Source organism: Mus musculus, chromosome 9 (genome assembly GCF_000001635.26).
Source record: "Mus musculus strain C57BL/6J chromosome 9, GRCm38.p6 C57BL/6J".
NCBI lineage: Eukaryota > Metazoa > Chordata > Mammalia > Rodentia > Muridae > Mus > Mus musculus.
This window is the reverse complement of record NC_000075.6, coordinates 51,656,447-51,669,084: the sequence shown is the minus strand read 5'-3', so window position 1 is coordinate 51,669,084 and position 12,638 is coordinate 51,656,447. Positions and strand designations below refer to the sequence as shown.

Sequence of the window (12,638 nt, the reverse complement as noted above, 5' to 3'; positions counted from 1 at the left end):
GCACGCCCCAGGGTTGTTCGGCAGATTCCCGATCCTACATTGCAATGTGAAGTGTTCCTGAATAAATCTGCTTGAAGAAGGACAACATGGTGTTGCGTCTTTCCTGCTGGTCGGGTGGATGCGACAAGTGGCTTTAACACTAATAGTATTTTTTTTATTACGTATTTTCCTCAGTTACATTTCCAATGCTATTCCAAAAGTCCCCCACATCCCCCCCACTCCCCTACCCACCCATTCCGATTTTTTGGCCCTGGCGTTCCCCTGTACTGGGGCATATAAAGTTTGCAAGTCCAATGGGCATCTCTTTCCAGTGATGGCCGACTAGGCCATCCTTTGATAAATATGCAGCTAGAGTCAAGAGCTCCGGGGTACTGGTTAGTTCATAATGTTGCACCTACAGGGTTGCAGATCTCTTTAGCTCCATGGATACTTTCTCTAGCTCCTCCATTGGGGGCCCTGTGATCCATCCAATAGTTGACTGTGAGCATCCACTTCTGTGTTTGCTAGGCCACGGCCTAGTCTCACAAGAGACAGCTATATCACGGTCCTTGCAACAAACGCTTGCTAGTGTATGGAATGGTGTCATCCTCTGGAGGCTAATTATGGGATGGATCCCTGGATATGGCAGTCTCTAGATGGTCCATCCGTTCGTCTCAGCTCCAAACTTTGTCTCTGTAACTCCTTCCATGGGTGATTGTTTCCAATTCTAAGAAAGGGCAAAGTGTCCACACTTTGGTCTTCGTTCTTCTTCAGTTTCATGTGTTTTGCAAATTGTACCTTATATCTCGCTATACTAAGTTTCTGGGTTAATATCTACTTATTAGTGAGTACATATCATTTGAGTTCTTTTGTGATTGTGTTACCTCACTCAGGATGATGCCCTCCAGGTCCAACCGTTTGCCTAGGAATTTCATGAATTCATTCTTTTTAATAGCTGAGTAGTACTCCATTGTGTAAATGTACCACATTTTTTTGTATCCATTCCTCTGTTGAGGGGCATCTGGGTTCTTTCCAGCCTCTGGCTATTATAAATAAGGCTGCTATGAATATAGTGGAGCATGTGTCCTTCTTACTGGTTGGGACATTTTCTGGATATATGCCCAGGAGAGGTATTTCGGGATCCTCTGGTAGTACTATGTCCAATTTTCTGAGGAACTGCCAGACTGATTTCCAGAGTGGTTGTTCAAGCCTGCAATCCCACCAACAATGGAGGAGTGTTCCTCTTTCTCCACATCCTCGCCAGCATCTGCTGTCACCTGAATTTTTGATCTTAGCCATTCTGACTGGTGTGAGATGGAATCTCAGGGTTGTTTTGATTTGCATTTCTCTGATGATTAAGGATGTTGAACATTTTTTCAGGTGCTTCTCAGCCATTCGGTATTCCTCGGGTGAGAATTCTTTGTTTAGCTCTGAGCCCCATTTTTAATGGGGTTATTTGATTTTCTGGAGTCCACCCTCTTGAGTTCTTTATATATATTGGATATTAGTCCCCTATCTGATTTAAGATAGGTAAAGATCCTTTCCCAATCTGTTGGTGGCCTTTTTGCCTTATTGACGGTGTCTTTTGCCTTGCAGAAGCTTTGCAATTTTATGAGGTCCCATTTGTCCATCCTTGATCTTACAGCACAAGCCATTGCTGTTCTATTCAGGAATTTTTCCCCTGTACCCATATCTTCGAGGCTTTTCCCCACTTTCTCCTCTATAAGTTTCAGTGTCTCTGGTTTTATGTGAAGTTCCTTGATCCACTTAGATTTGACCTTAGTACAAGGAGATAGAAATGGATCAATTCGCATTCTTCTACATGATAACCTCCAGTTGTGCCAGCACCATTTGTTGAAAATGCTGTCTTTCTTCCACTGGATGGTTTTAGCTCCCTTGTCGAAGATCAAGTGACCATAGGTGTGTGGGTTCATTTCTGGGTCTTCAATTCTATTCCATTGGTCTACTTGTCTGTCACCCTACCAGTACCATGCAGTTTTTATCACAATTGCTTTGTAGTAAAGCCTTTTAAGTCACAAATTTGTTGGCATTTGGAGGCACAGCATCAAGCCTCATGTCCTTGCTACAACAAATGCTTTAAAAATTTGAAATTTGAGTTCTGTATAGTGACCACAAAATCTGTCAGCTTAATGAAAAAGGAAAATCACGTAACTGCCTAATATCGTACAAGGAAAGCAATTTGGCCTCCTGATTTAACTAGATGGGTAGCTTTGACATTGCAAAGAACTGGCTCCACTCATCTTTGTTATTAAAGGATCCCAGTCTCCAATGTGGCAGGCAGAGATCTGGGTACCAACAAAAAGGCTAACCACATGACAATTAGCAGGAATCTGGGTGCTGGGGGAAGTTTCAAAGTTATATTAGGGGTTAAAGTCTTTTGTTTGGGCTTTCATAGGCCATCCCAACACCTGGATGAGCCAAGGCTCATCCGCATTGTTATATCTCCATTGTAATCACAACAGATACAAATTGACCTCATTGTGTAATCACTGTGGTGTAGAGTTTCTAGGTGCTGAAGAACAGCCTGAGTATTAAAACACATTAAATGACAACTTTGAATGCTATAATCATATTTCCTGGTTACAAGAGCTTGGCTATTTTTTTTCCCTGCCAACAGACTAATTCTCATTTTAAAACACAGATATGTGTTGGCAGGGCCTGTGCTATCCCCAAAACCCGCTGTTAGAAACTCAGAGACAGTAATTTCAATCGCCCAACGAGGGTATGAAAGCCTCCTCTGCTTAGCTACATAGATGCTAACCAATCAGAGTACCTGGCCCAGGCCTAGGTCAGATTTTCTGGGATGTAGGTCACAGGAAAGCAATTTGAGTTAATTAGGTGCTTTTCGCTTCATCCCCCTACTTCTAGTAAGGAAACTAGAGATGAGCCAGGTATGTGGTACACACCTCCCATCTCAGCATTTAGTAGGTAGAGACAGGAAGATCAGGAGTTCAAGGCAAACCTTGGCTACATAGGCAAGTTTGAGGATATGTGGGCTATGTGAGACTCTATCTAAAAAATTCCAAGTTAACTGATTAACTCATAAAAGTAGGTTGGTACATAACAGAATGTGGTCTGTTTATCTTCATAAGGCCATGGCAAGCATTTCACTTCTCGGCAGAGATAAAAAACCAACCAACCAACCAACCAAACAAACAAACAAACAAACAATAAACAGTATTCACCATTCTTTTTTTTTGTTATTTTTATCATATAAATGATCTCGTTCAATTCCCCAAACTGTGAGTAAAAGACTATGGAAAGAACAGTGGAGAGTCATTATAGACCTTGTCCAACATCACAAGGCTGCTTGGCAGACCCAAGACCGGAACCTGAACTCAGGTTTCTTACATTTCAAAGTTAGCATTCTTAATTCCAGACTGAGCTTCTCTGAGTTTACAGTCCAGTGACTGGCAAGCATTACAGCGTTGGAAAGCAGAATGGCCAACAGTGAGGGGGCCTCTGGCTGTCTCTCAGTGCCAGGACATGGATCTTTGAAACAAGACCTTGTGACTTCCAGCGGGAGTGAGCTGCAGTCACAGGTCATCTTAGTGAAAAGCTTGCCTTTCATCCTTCCTGCAGGAGGAAAGGAAGAACAGGGGCCATGCAAACTCATCCCTGCTTGGCTCAAGTCCTCAGAGTTCCTGGAGGGACTGTTGGATGACTGGGGCTGGACAAGGTTCCTAATCCCACAACTTAGAACTTTGCTCACAGCATCTGTCTTTACAACAGGCTCTTTCAACTGCTGGGGAGAGTCTTATGTCATGTTCTGTTGCTACCTGACTGCAGTTTCTAGCATGTGGCCTTCTGTTTCTGGCAGATTGCTTTTTTTTTTTTTTCCCTTTTGCTCATTCTTAAAAGGGAATATACAGCCAGGCAGGGAGCCTTTGATCTTTAAAGGTACTCTCACCCCTAGCTCTTCAGAGAAAGAACTTCTATCAGTCTCTCTGGTGCTCTATGCAGTAGCATGCATACCTCCTGGACATAAAGCTCTTTTCCTCTCATGGTACTTGTTAGTGTTGGTGAGTCTGGGGCCAGGGGAGGAGGGGGCTGATGCAGGAGGTTGAGATGCTGTGTGGATAGACTAAATACTGAGGCTCAGCCTCAGGTGATGGAGTTGCTGCTTACTGAGAACTCACTCCTTGTATGTCTATTTTTATTTATATTCTCTGAGCACAGCTGAGTGGCCTTAGAACAGGGGTGGGGGGCAACCTCTCTCCTGCCCCTGAGCACCACAGAAAACAGCAGAGGTGGCAGGCATGACAGGTGCCTAGAAATCTCTCTCTTGTAAATGCAGTCTTTCTGTGTTTGAAACAGTTAATTGAATACCGTTTACATTCATAACACTATAAGAAATCATGAGACCCCGTGTGCAGTTGTGACAGCTGGAAAGTATTTGTCAGCCATCTTCCTGCATGGGACCTGTGGGCTCTTGCTGGCCCTCCTCTATCCCTATAAGCCTATAAAATACATTTTCTTCTGCTGACACTGCAATGTGAACTCTCCATAGCTGCTTATTCCCACAGCACCTGTTAATAATGCCAGGAGGAATGTATTTCCCTCCCTGTATGCTGTGCCAAAATGTTTACATAATTCAGCTTATTTCAGAGTTTAAAGACCAGACATAAATCCTAAGCTGGCTGTGTCCTTTCCAACTGCTCCAGGAGTTTGTTACAATAGTGTGTGTGTGTGTGTGTGTGTGTGTGTGTGTGTGTGTGTGTGTGTGTGTGTGCACACGCGCAGAATCAGGCAGATTGTTTTCCTCCAGCCATTTTTAATAAAGAGAGAGGTGCTCCTTTGGGTCTCATCTGCTCACTGTTTGGACAGGGGATATCAAAAGTGAACTGTTTTGCAGAGTATGGCCAAATACTAGATCGTGTTTTCAGTGGGACATCAGTTTTATGGCTAATGTCCTTAAATTAATGAAAATCCACTCTTAACATGAATATCTCAAGATTATATTTATAACTCATGTCTGAATTCATAGCATGGATCAATGTGTATTTTGTACTTTACTAATCGTATAGATTTGGTTTATATTTATTATAGTGTCAGTTAATTCTCATGAGAATTCTGTACCTCCCAAATCAAAACCTATGTTTTACCACAGACAAACACAAGGCATACTAGGATTCTATCTGCCCCAGATCACACAGCTAATGTGCAGAGGGGGTGGGATTTATACTCTGATGAATTGCACGTGAAGCCAAGACTCGAAAGAAAAAACAACTAGGAAGAGTCGCTTTCTTTTTGCTTTGTGACGTTAAGGTTTGGGTCTCCTGAGTACTAGGCAAAGCCCTCTGCCCACTGCGCTTCATCTAAGTCACCCATTCTGACCTTTAACAGAAAATCCTTAATCCTGGCCCCCTCCACACCTGGAATTATAGGCCTGCACAACTAGATCCGGATCATGCTTTTTCTAAGACAGTTTTCTTGGGCTGCTACAGAAGGAGAGATTGATAAGAAGATATTGATAAGGAGACGTTGGTAAAGGTGCCTAAATGAGACTATTTCTTGATAAGTCATCTTTGGAACTTAGGCACTCATAATACATCTGAAGAGGCCAGGAAGTCCTGCAGTAAAGTGACCAACTTAACACATAAAACTGCTTAATTACACGAACCCAGAAGTCTGCAAACCCAGTTGAAAGCAGTGCACCTTTTGTGGCAGGCATCCACTAACACCTACACATATAAAGGCTGGGACACAATGCGGGAGACATTGTGCTCACCCAGGCTGCTTCCTGGCTAGGCCGACTGCCCTCAATGCTGGTCCCTCCTCTCTCTTCTTTACATAGTTTCCAAATGCTTCGTAAAGATGACAAATGCATCTTATCTCTCTCCACCCCAGGCCATTCTGGATTCATTCATGCCAGAAATTACTTAATCTGCCTTCCTAGCAGGGTCATCTCTCCTCCTTCTACACATTTTGAAACTAAGTAAGGCAGAGATTAATCAAAGCCCAACCTGTTTATTCAGGTTCCCAGAGAGGCAAACACTATATTTTCATCTCAAAGCCCCCACTCATCCAGCATAACCCTTTGCTTGAACAAACATTTTCATGAGGCCCCACGTAGTAACCAAGCCAAAGGAATTGGTCACTTCCTCCAGAAAGCATTTGATATCATGTAGATGCACCGTGTTTCGAAAATGTTGTAATCCCTGGGCAGAAGATCCAAAGAAAAAAGGACGAATCATCCCAAAAGTTGGGAGGAAAAAAATATTTTGGTAAGAGGTTGTTGCTCACTAAACACCAAGCACTTAAAAATAAAAACAATTGTGTGTACAGTCTAAGCATTGGACGGTTTCTTAAGTTCTAACAGCATTCGGTTTCCTTCCAGATGCCTCGGTTGTATAGATAGAGCTAGGGTGTTGCTGGCCAATGTCTTCCTATCAGTTAGATTCATTCAGTGTGGCTTACATGAATCTGGGTGTTCTATATTCCATAGGCAGGCTCTCCTAGTTAGCTCAAGGTCAGGAATATTTAGCTATAATTGCTATATTTTAAATGCCAAATGAAATGGTAAACACACACACTCTCTCTCTCTCTCTCTCTCTCTCTCTATCTTTCTTTCTTTCTCTCTCAAAAGAACTGTGTAGTTAAAATTCACTAAAGATATAAACTTCTGTTTCAATCCCTTTTACTGTTAACTACTAAACTTACACATTTAGGTACCCTGGGAAGATTTGAATGGAGAATTGAGGAACCCAAGTTTTACCATTTGGAGTGTAGGATATTAGCAAAACCTGTGAACCCCTCCTGACATGAGCAATTTAAAACCATGAAGGGAGATGCAAGCTGGCAAATTATGAGATCAACAATTGACCCAGAGTCCCGAGAGAGAATATAGAAAATATGCATCTAAGATCAGACGAAAGAAGTCAACACCAAGTTGGTAAGAAAAATTAGACTCTCAGAGGACCTGATTCTCTCTGTACTGTTTTTGCCAATAGCCCTGGATCAGCCATCCCTTTGGGGTGTGGCCACTGATGCTAAGAGCTGAAGCCAAGAATAGCTCCATCTGTTATGTTTCTGGTCACTCTGCCTTTTCTACTTCAGAGAAGGCAAATGTGATTTAATTTTATAGTTTCTTAAAGCTCAGTTGGGCCAGAGAATTTATAAAGAACCAAATACATGGAGGCCCAAACAGGAGTGTTGCTGTGAGTTCAAGGTCAGCCTGGGCTACATAATGAGTCCTGGGCTAGCCTGAACCACTGGCTCCAAAAAAACAATACAATGCAGCAAAAGTGATAATGGAAAGGAACCAAGAGGTGCAGAACAAACATGTGTTTCTTAAATGAGAACAAAATTACATGTTGTCTATCAGCTGGATTAGTAAAAAAGTGATATAAGCCACACCACATATGGATGGTACCACTGCATGCTATGATAATCACCAGGGTCAGCTCACCAGCAAGGCTGTCATGAGTCCAGTATAATGAAGGGGCTGAGCCATGCTGCCGTATGCTTTTGGCTGAGAAGGCAGACCATCCTTGTAATTAAGGATACTGTAGAATTTGCTTTCATTGGACAAACCTGAGTTTGCTCTCTCTTTGGAGAGAGCAGCATCTGTGAGCACATTTTTGTTTTTTTCTTTTTCATGGGTATTTGGCTGGCTTTTTGATGCACAACTTACTGAAGTCTGCTATCATAGCGTCCCAGAGCCAAAAAGATCCCCAAGGGCTGTGGAGGCTGCATGTCCATGCTGTACACAAACAGGGTCATGACAGTCACATCTGGCCATGGCAGCTCATTTATACAGCTGCAGTACAGAAACCCCCGCTTCGCTGGACTTGCTGTGTCAAACATTCCACAGAGCCCTAGCCTAAGAGAGATGCAAGGATCCCCTGCACAACACTGGGTCCTACCCATCCAGGTTATTCACGGGTGCCCAGACCATGCTGTGTTTTACGATTGCGGAGGAACCACAGTTTGCTGTGACCCTAGAATATTCTCATCTAATGGCATCATGCCTGAGTTTCCAGCCAGTGGAGCTCATCTTCTGGGTACAGGGAGTGCTTTTTCAGCCTTTTTTGTCCTTTTAGCACAAAGAACCCTTTTATACATCAAAACATTTTACAGATCTCCCACATAACAGTTATATTTTTAGTTTCTAGTGACTGCAAGAAGAAGCAACACAGAAAAATATCTATTAGAAATCTTAGTGGTGCTTTTAGATGGATCCATAGCTAATAAACTATATTGTCTCTATCCTTTTGAAGAACAGTCACCTATATATTTAAGGGCTGTGTTAGGCCTGGTGATAAACATGGATTCCAGGATTCCTAGATCCACAGTAGCATTCCATATTTTCATCTCTGACACACTTTTATCAAGATTTACGACCCACTGACCGGGACCACCATGCTGACCTCTGTTAATGTTTTATAAACTCATGTTCAGGGGAATGCTAATTCAAGGAACAAAATAAGCTTGCAAAGAAAAGGAAGTTTGAGGAAAGTTTCGTTAAGTCACTTCTCCTAGTGAACAAAGACACAAAAAAATTCTCAATAAATGACTTGCAAAGCACATTTAGCACTACATCACAATTGTTATGTATCATGACAGAGTTGGTTTTATGCCAAGCATATAAGGATAGTTTACCTATACAAATCAATAAACATAATATAGCCTATGGCAATTAATTACATAACCATCTCAATAGATAACAGCAAGTACTTTAGACAAAATTTAAATCCCTTTATGAAGGAAGACTTGAGAAACAAGGAACTGAAGGAGTGTATCTCAAGCTAAAAATGACTACATATAACAAGTCTTTTGCTAATATCATAACAAAATGGGAAAACTGAGGCAATTTCTTCTAGCATCAGAAAAAAACAAATGATGCCCAATTTCCTCACTGTGCTGGATGTTGCTCCAAGTTGGGGTTGCCAGAGAAAGAAGACAAACACAGAACATACACACACACACACACACACACACACACACACACACACACACACACACACAGAGAGAGAGAGAGAGGGGGGGGGGATTATCACTGGGTAGACTCAGATCTCTGTTGGAGAAAGCTCAACCAAAAGCTCAGCATATTTATTATATACCAACTCAAAATGCATATGAAAGTCCAAAATAACCTGAATGACCAAAGAAATCCTGGAGTCATCACAACACCTGATTTCAAGTTATATTATAAAGCTATTAGTAACAAAATACAGCCTGGGGCTGGCACAAAACAGATCCATATGCCAGTGGAATATTGATAACCTAGAACCAAAGCCACATAGATGTATGCACCTCATTTTTGACACAGGTATAAAAAACACATTGGAGAAAAAGACAGCCTCTTTAACAAACTGTTGTTGGGAAACTGAATCTTCACAGGTAAAAGAGTAAAATTAGACTCATCTCTTTCACCCTGAATAAAAATCAATTAAGTATGGATCAAAGGTGTCAAGATAAGATTGCTTGGATAACCAACAGCTAGATACTAGATAGCCACAGGTAAAAACCAAACACTATTGGTCTAAAACAAAGAAGCAAACAAAAAAACAAAATAAAAAACAAACAAAATGAAAAAAACAGCTCTCAATGGAATGACTCCTGATGGTCTTCTGTTGTACTCATCGATCTGTGGCCTGACGAGCCATCATCAGAGAGGCTCCCTCAAGCAGCAGATGGGAACACATGCAGAGAGCATGGCCAAGCATTTTGTGGAGAGAGAGTCTAAATGGGAAGAAGTCTTCATCAAATTCTGCCCCTCAGAGCTCAGGGAATCCCACAGCAGAAGAGGTAGAAAGATTCTAATATCCAGAGAAAGTGGAGAACACCAGGAGTATAAGGCTCTCTGAGTCAAATAAACAAGGCCCAGTTGAGGTCACAGAGACTGAAACAATAAGCACAGGACTTGCATGGGTCTGCCAAATCCTCTGTGCATATGGTATAGCTGCTAGCTTGGTTCCCCCCCCCCCCCCGCCACCCCCCAGACAGGGTTTCTGCCAAGAGCCATCTAGGAAAGGTTAAAAACTACCAGGTGATCTCTCTGAGATAGTTCTGCCATAGACTGCCAATCTATAATGGGTTTACTCCTCTAGACAAGGCTGAGGAGATTATATCTGAGGAACAATTCCTGCTATTAATATGCATTTCCTGTTATTAAATATATAATACTCACTAGGTATTGGCCCACCTTTTGAGCAGATTTCTGTAGACTCACGAAGATGTACTATTTTGTAGTGATGCTATATTGACAAATAGATTATGATTCTATAGAATTCTTGATTTGATTCAAATAATTTTAGGAAGAGAGTTTTTAGAGATGGTTGTAGTTGTGAGAAAGATGTAATAAAGTTAGAATCAAGAATAGAATGTGCCCACTCCTCAGAATAGTAAGTAAAGGCTACATAATAAGAAACACAATTAGCTTTCATAATTACACTAAAAAGAGAAATAGACTTGGGATAATTTTGTGTTCAAGGAAAAGCATTTAGGTTCAAGGATAAAGTCATAGGTTTGCACTATGATAAGGCAAGGCCATGTAAAAACTGTTGCTTTGAACTTATAATGAGCATATTATAAAGAAACATTGCTTTGAACTTAGTTATCAACATCCTTCTGTAACTCTCATTCTATGTAAAATTTTATCTCTGATGTAATTTTCTACAGAACTTTTTGTCTAAGAAGATATAAAAGCCTAGAGAAAAGAAATAAAATTGTTGGTTGACTTGTTTGGCTTGGGGAGTTCTGCCCCATCCATCCATCCATCCATCCATCCATCCATCCATCTGTCCATCCAAATATGTATGTATGTTTGTCTATGCTTGTGTGTAAGTATATGTGTATGTATGTAAGCATGCATGAATACGTGTGGAGTTGATTGTGACAGACGGTCGGGCCAGGCCAAAGAGTGGGTGTGTGAATGTTTGAATGTATGTGTCTGTGCATATTTGCTTGTATAAAGCATCCTAATTCTTTTCCTTTCCTTCCTCCCTGGTTCACAAAGAGTTAACCAGCATAACCAGAGAGGCTTCTGGCTGATTCACCAGAGAAAGGAGCATCAGCAATAAATCCTTTCACTTAACCTCCAGTACCTCCCACTGAGTACTGCAGTTTCTGCCCTCAGAGTGACTCAGCAGGTCAGCTACCACTACAAAGTAACTTAGATTTAAGACAGGCAAACTTTTATTATAGAAAAAGGCAACCCTAAGTATTTCACAAGACTAAGTCTTGCACCAGCAAACCTCTTCTCCCTAGGTTTACCTCAAGAGAGAACCAAGAAAGAACAGCAGGGGCTGGCCCCTGGCCGGACTCTGTGTAACAGCCCTGGCTGTCCTGGAACTTATTCTGTAAACCAGGCTGGCCTCAAACTTACAGAGATCCACCATCCTCTGCCTCCTGAGTGCTGGGATTAGAGTCATGTGACACCACCGCTCAGCTTAGTATTTTATGGGACTCCTGACTGTGAGAATGAGTCTCTGACTCTATTGCCTGCTCTCAGGACTCTTTTTCTCCTGTTGGGTCGCTGTGTCCCACTTCGATGTGATAGTTTTTGCTTCATCCTATTATTATTATTTTTAACATATAAGTCTTTTATTCTCCCAAAAGAGCCCAAATTGTTCTTGTGATCAGGATCTCGTTTCTGGAGCCAGGAACTGAGGCCTCCTCACTCCTCAGCCTGCTGCACAGTTCCCTTCTCAGACACATAGATGCCGTCCAAAAACTTCCAGATATCCTTGTTTTTAACTGTTGTGGCTTGCTGAATCAGGGCAGCTGAATTTGAAACAAGTTGTATCATTTCCTTCAAGGATTAACTCATCCTTCTGGGCTTGAGAGACAGAACAAGCAACACCTGTCCTCATCCGAACCCTGCGGATGTAGTTTTCACCCAAGAAATTTCGGATTTCAACCAAAGAGCCATTCTCCTGGATGACGACATTGATGGGGAAGTGAGCGTACAGACTGAATCTTGTATCGGAAGCCCAGTGTGACACCCTTGATCATGTTCTGAACATGACTGCAGATGGTCCTGACGGTGGCCAGTTCCTTTCTGTTACCCCACCACTTGTCAACCCGGAGCCTTTTCTTTTTCTTCCCAAGAAGACAGCTCCACGTTGATGTGACTGAAGTCCCTCCGCAGGGTCCCCCTGGGGCCCTTCACAATGACTGTGCACCCCTTCAGAGTGATTTCGACATTCTCTGGAATGTCAACAGTCTGATTGCTGAGAATGGTCTTCATCCTCGCAGTAGATGGGGCAAAAAGAGCGCTTCATCCTATTATATTTATGTTGTCATATTTGGATGTTATCTATTAGGAGCCTGTTCTTTTCTAATGAGAGATGGAAGGTAGTGGTTCCAGAGGCAGAGGCAGGTAGAGAGGAATGAGGAGTAGAGGGAGAGGAAACTATAAGCAAGATAAATCACATGAGAAAAGAGTATATTTCAATTAAAGGGAAAAAAAAAAGACTTAAAACTCTGACCTGCCAAAGAAAAACATAAGAAAACACCAGAAGTTATAGGCAGAGGCAAGACCTTCCTGGAAAGGACTACAGCTCAGGATATTACTTACAGTAATATACAGATAGGATGGTACGATATAAAACTTCCTCTTGACAGGAAAGGAACCATCATCAGAGTGAAGAGAAACCTCGATAGAGAGTGGGTTTATTTATAACAGCCAG

General features: G+C 42.0%; 1 pseudogene; it reads right to left on the bottom strand.

Annotated features, from left to right (window-relative positions):
• On the bottom strand, positions 11,537-12,222 carry Gm8959 (predicted gene 8959; annotated as a pseudogene).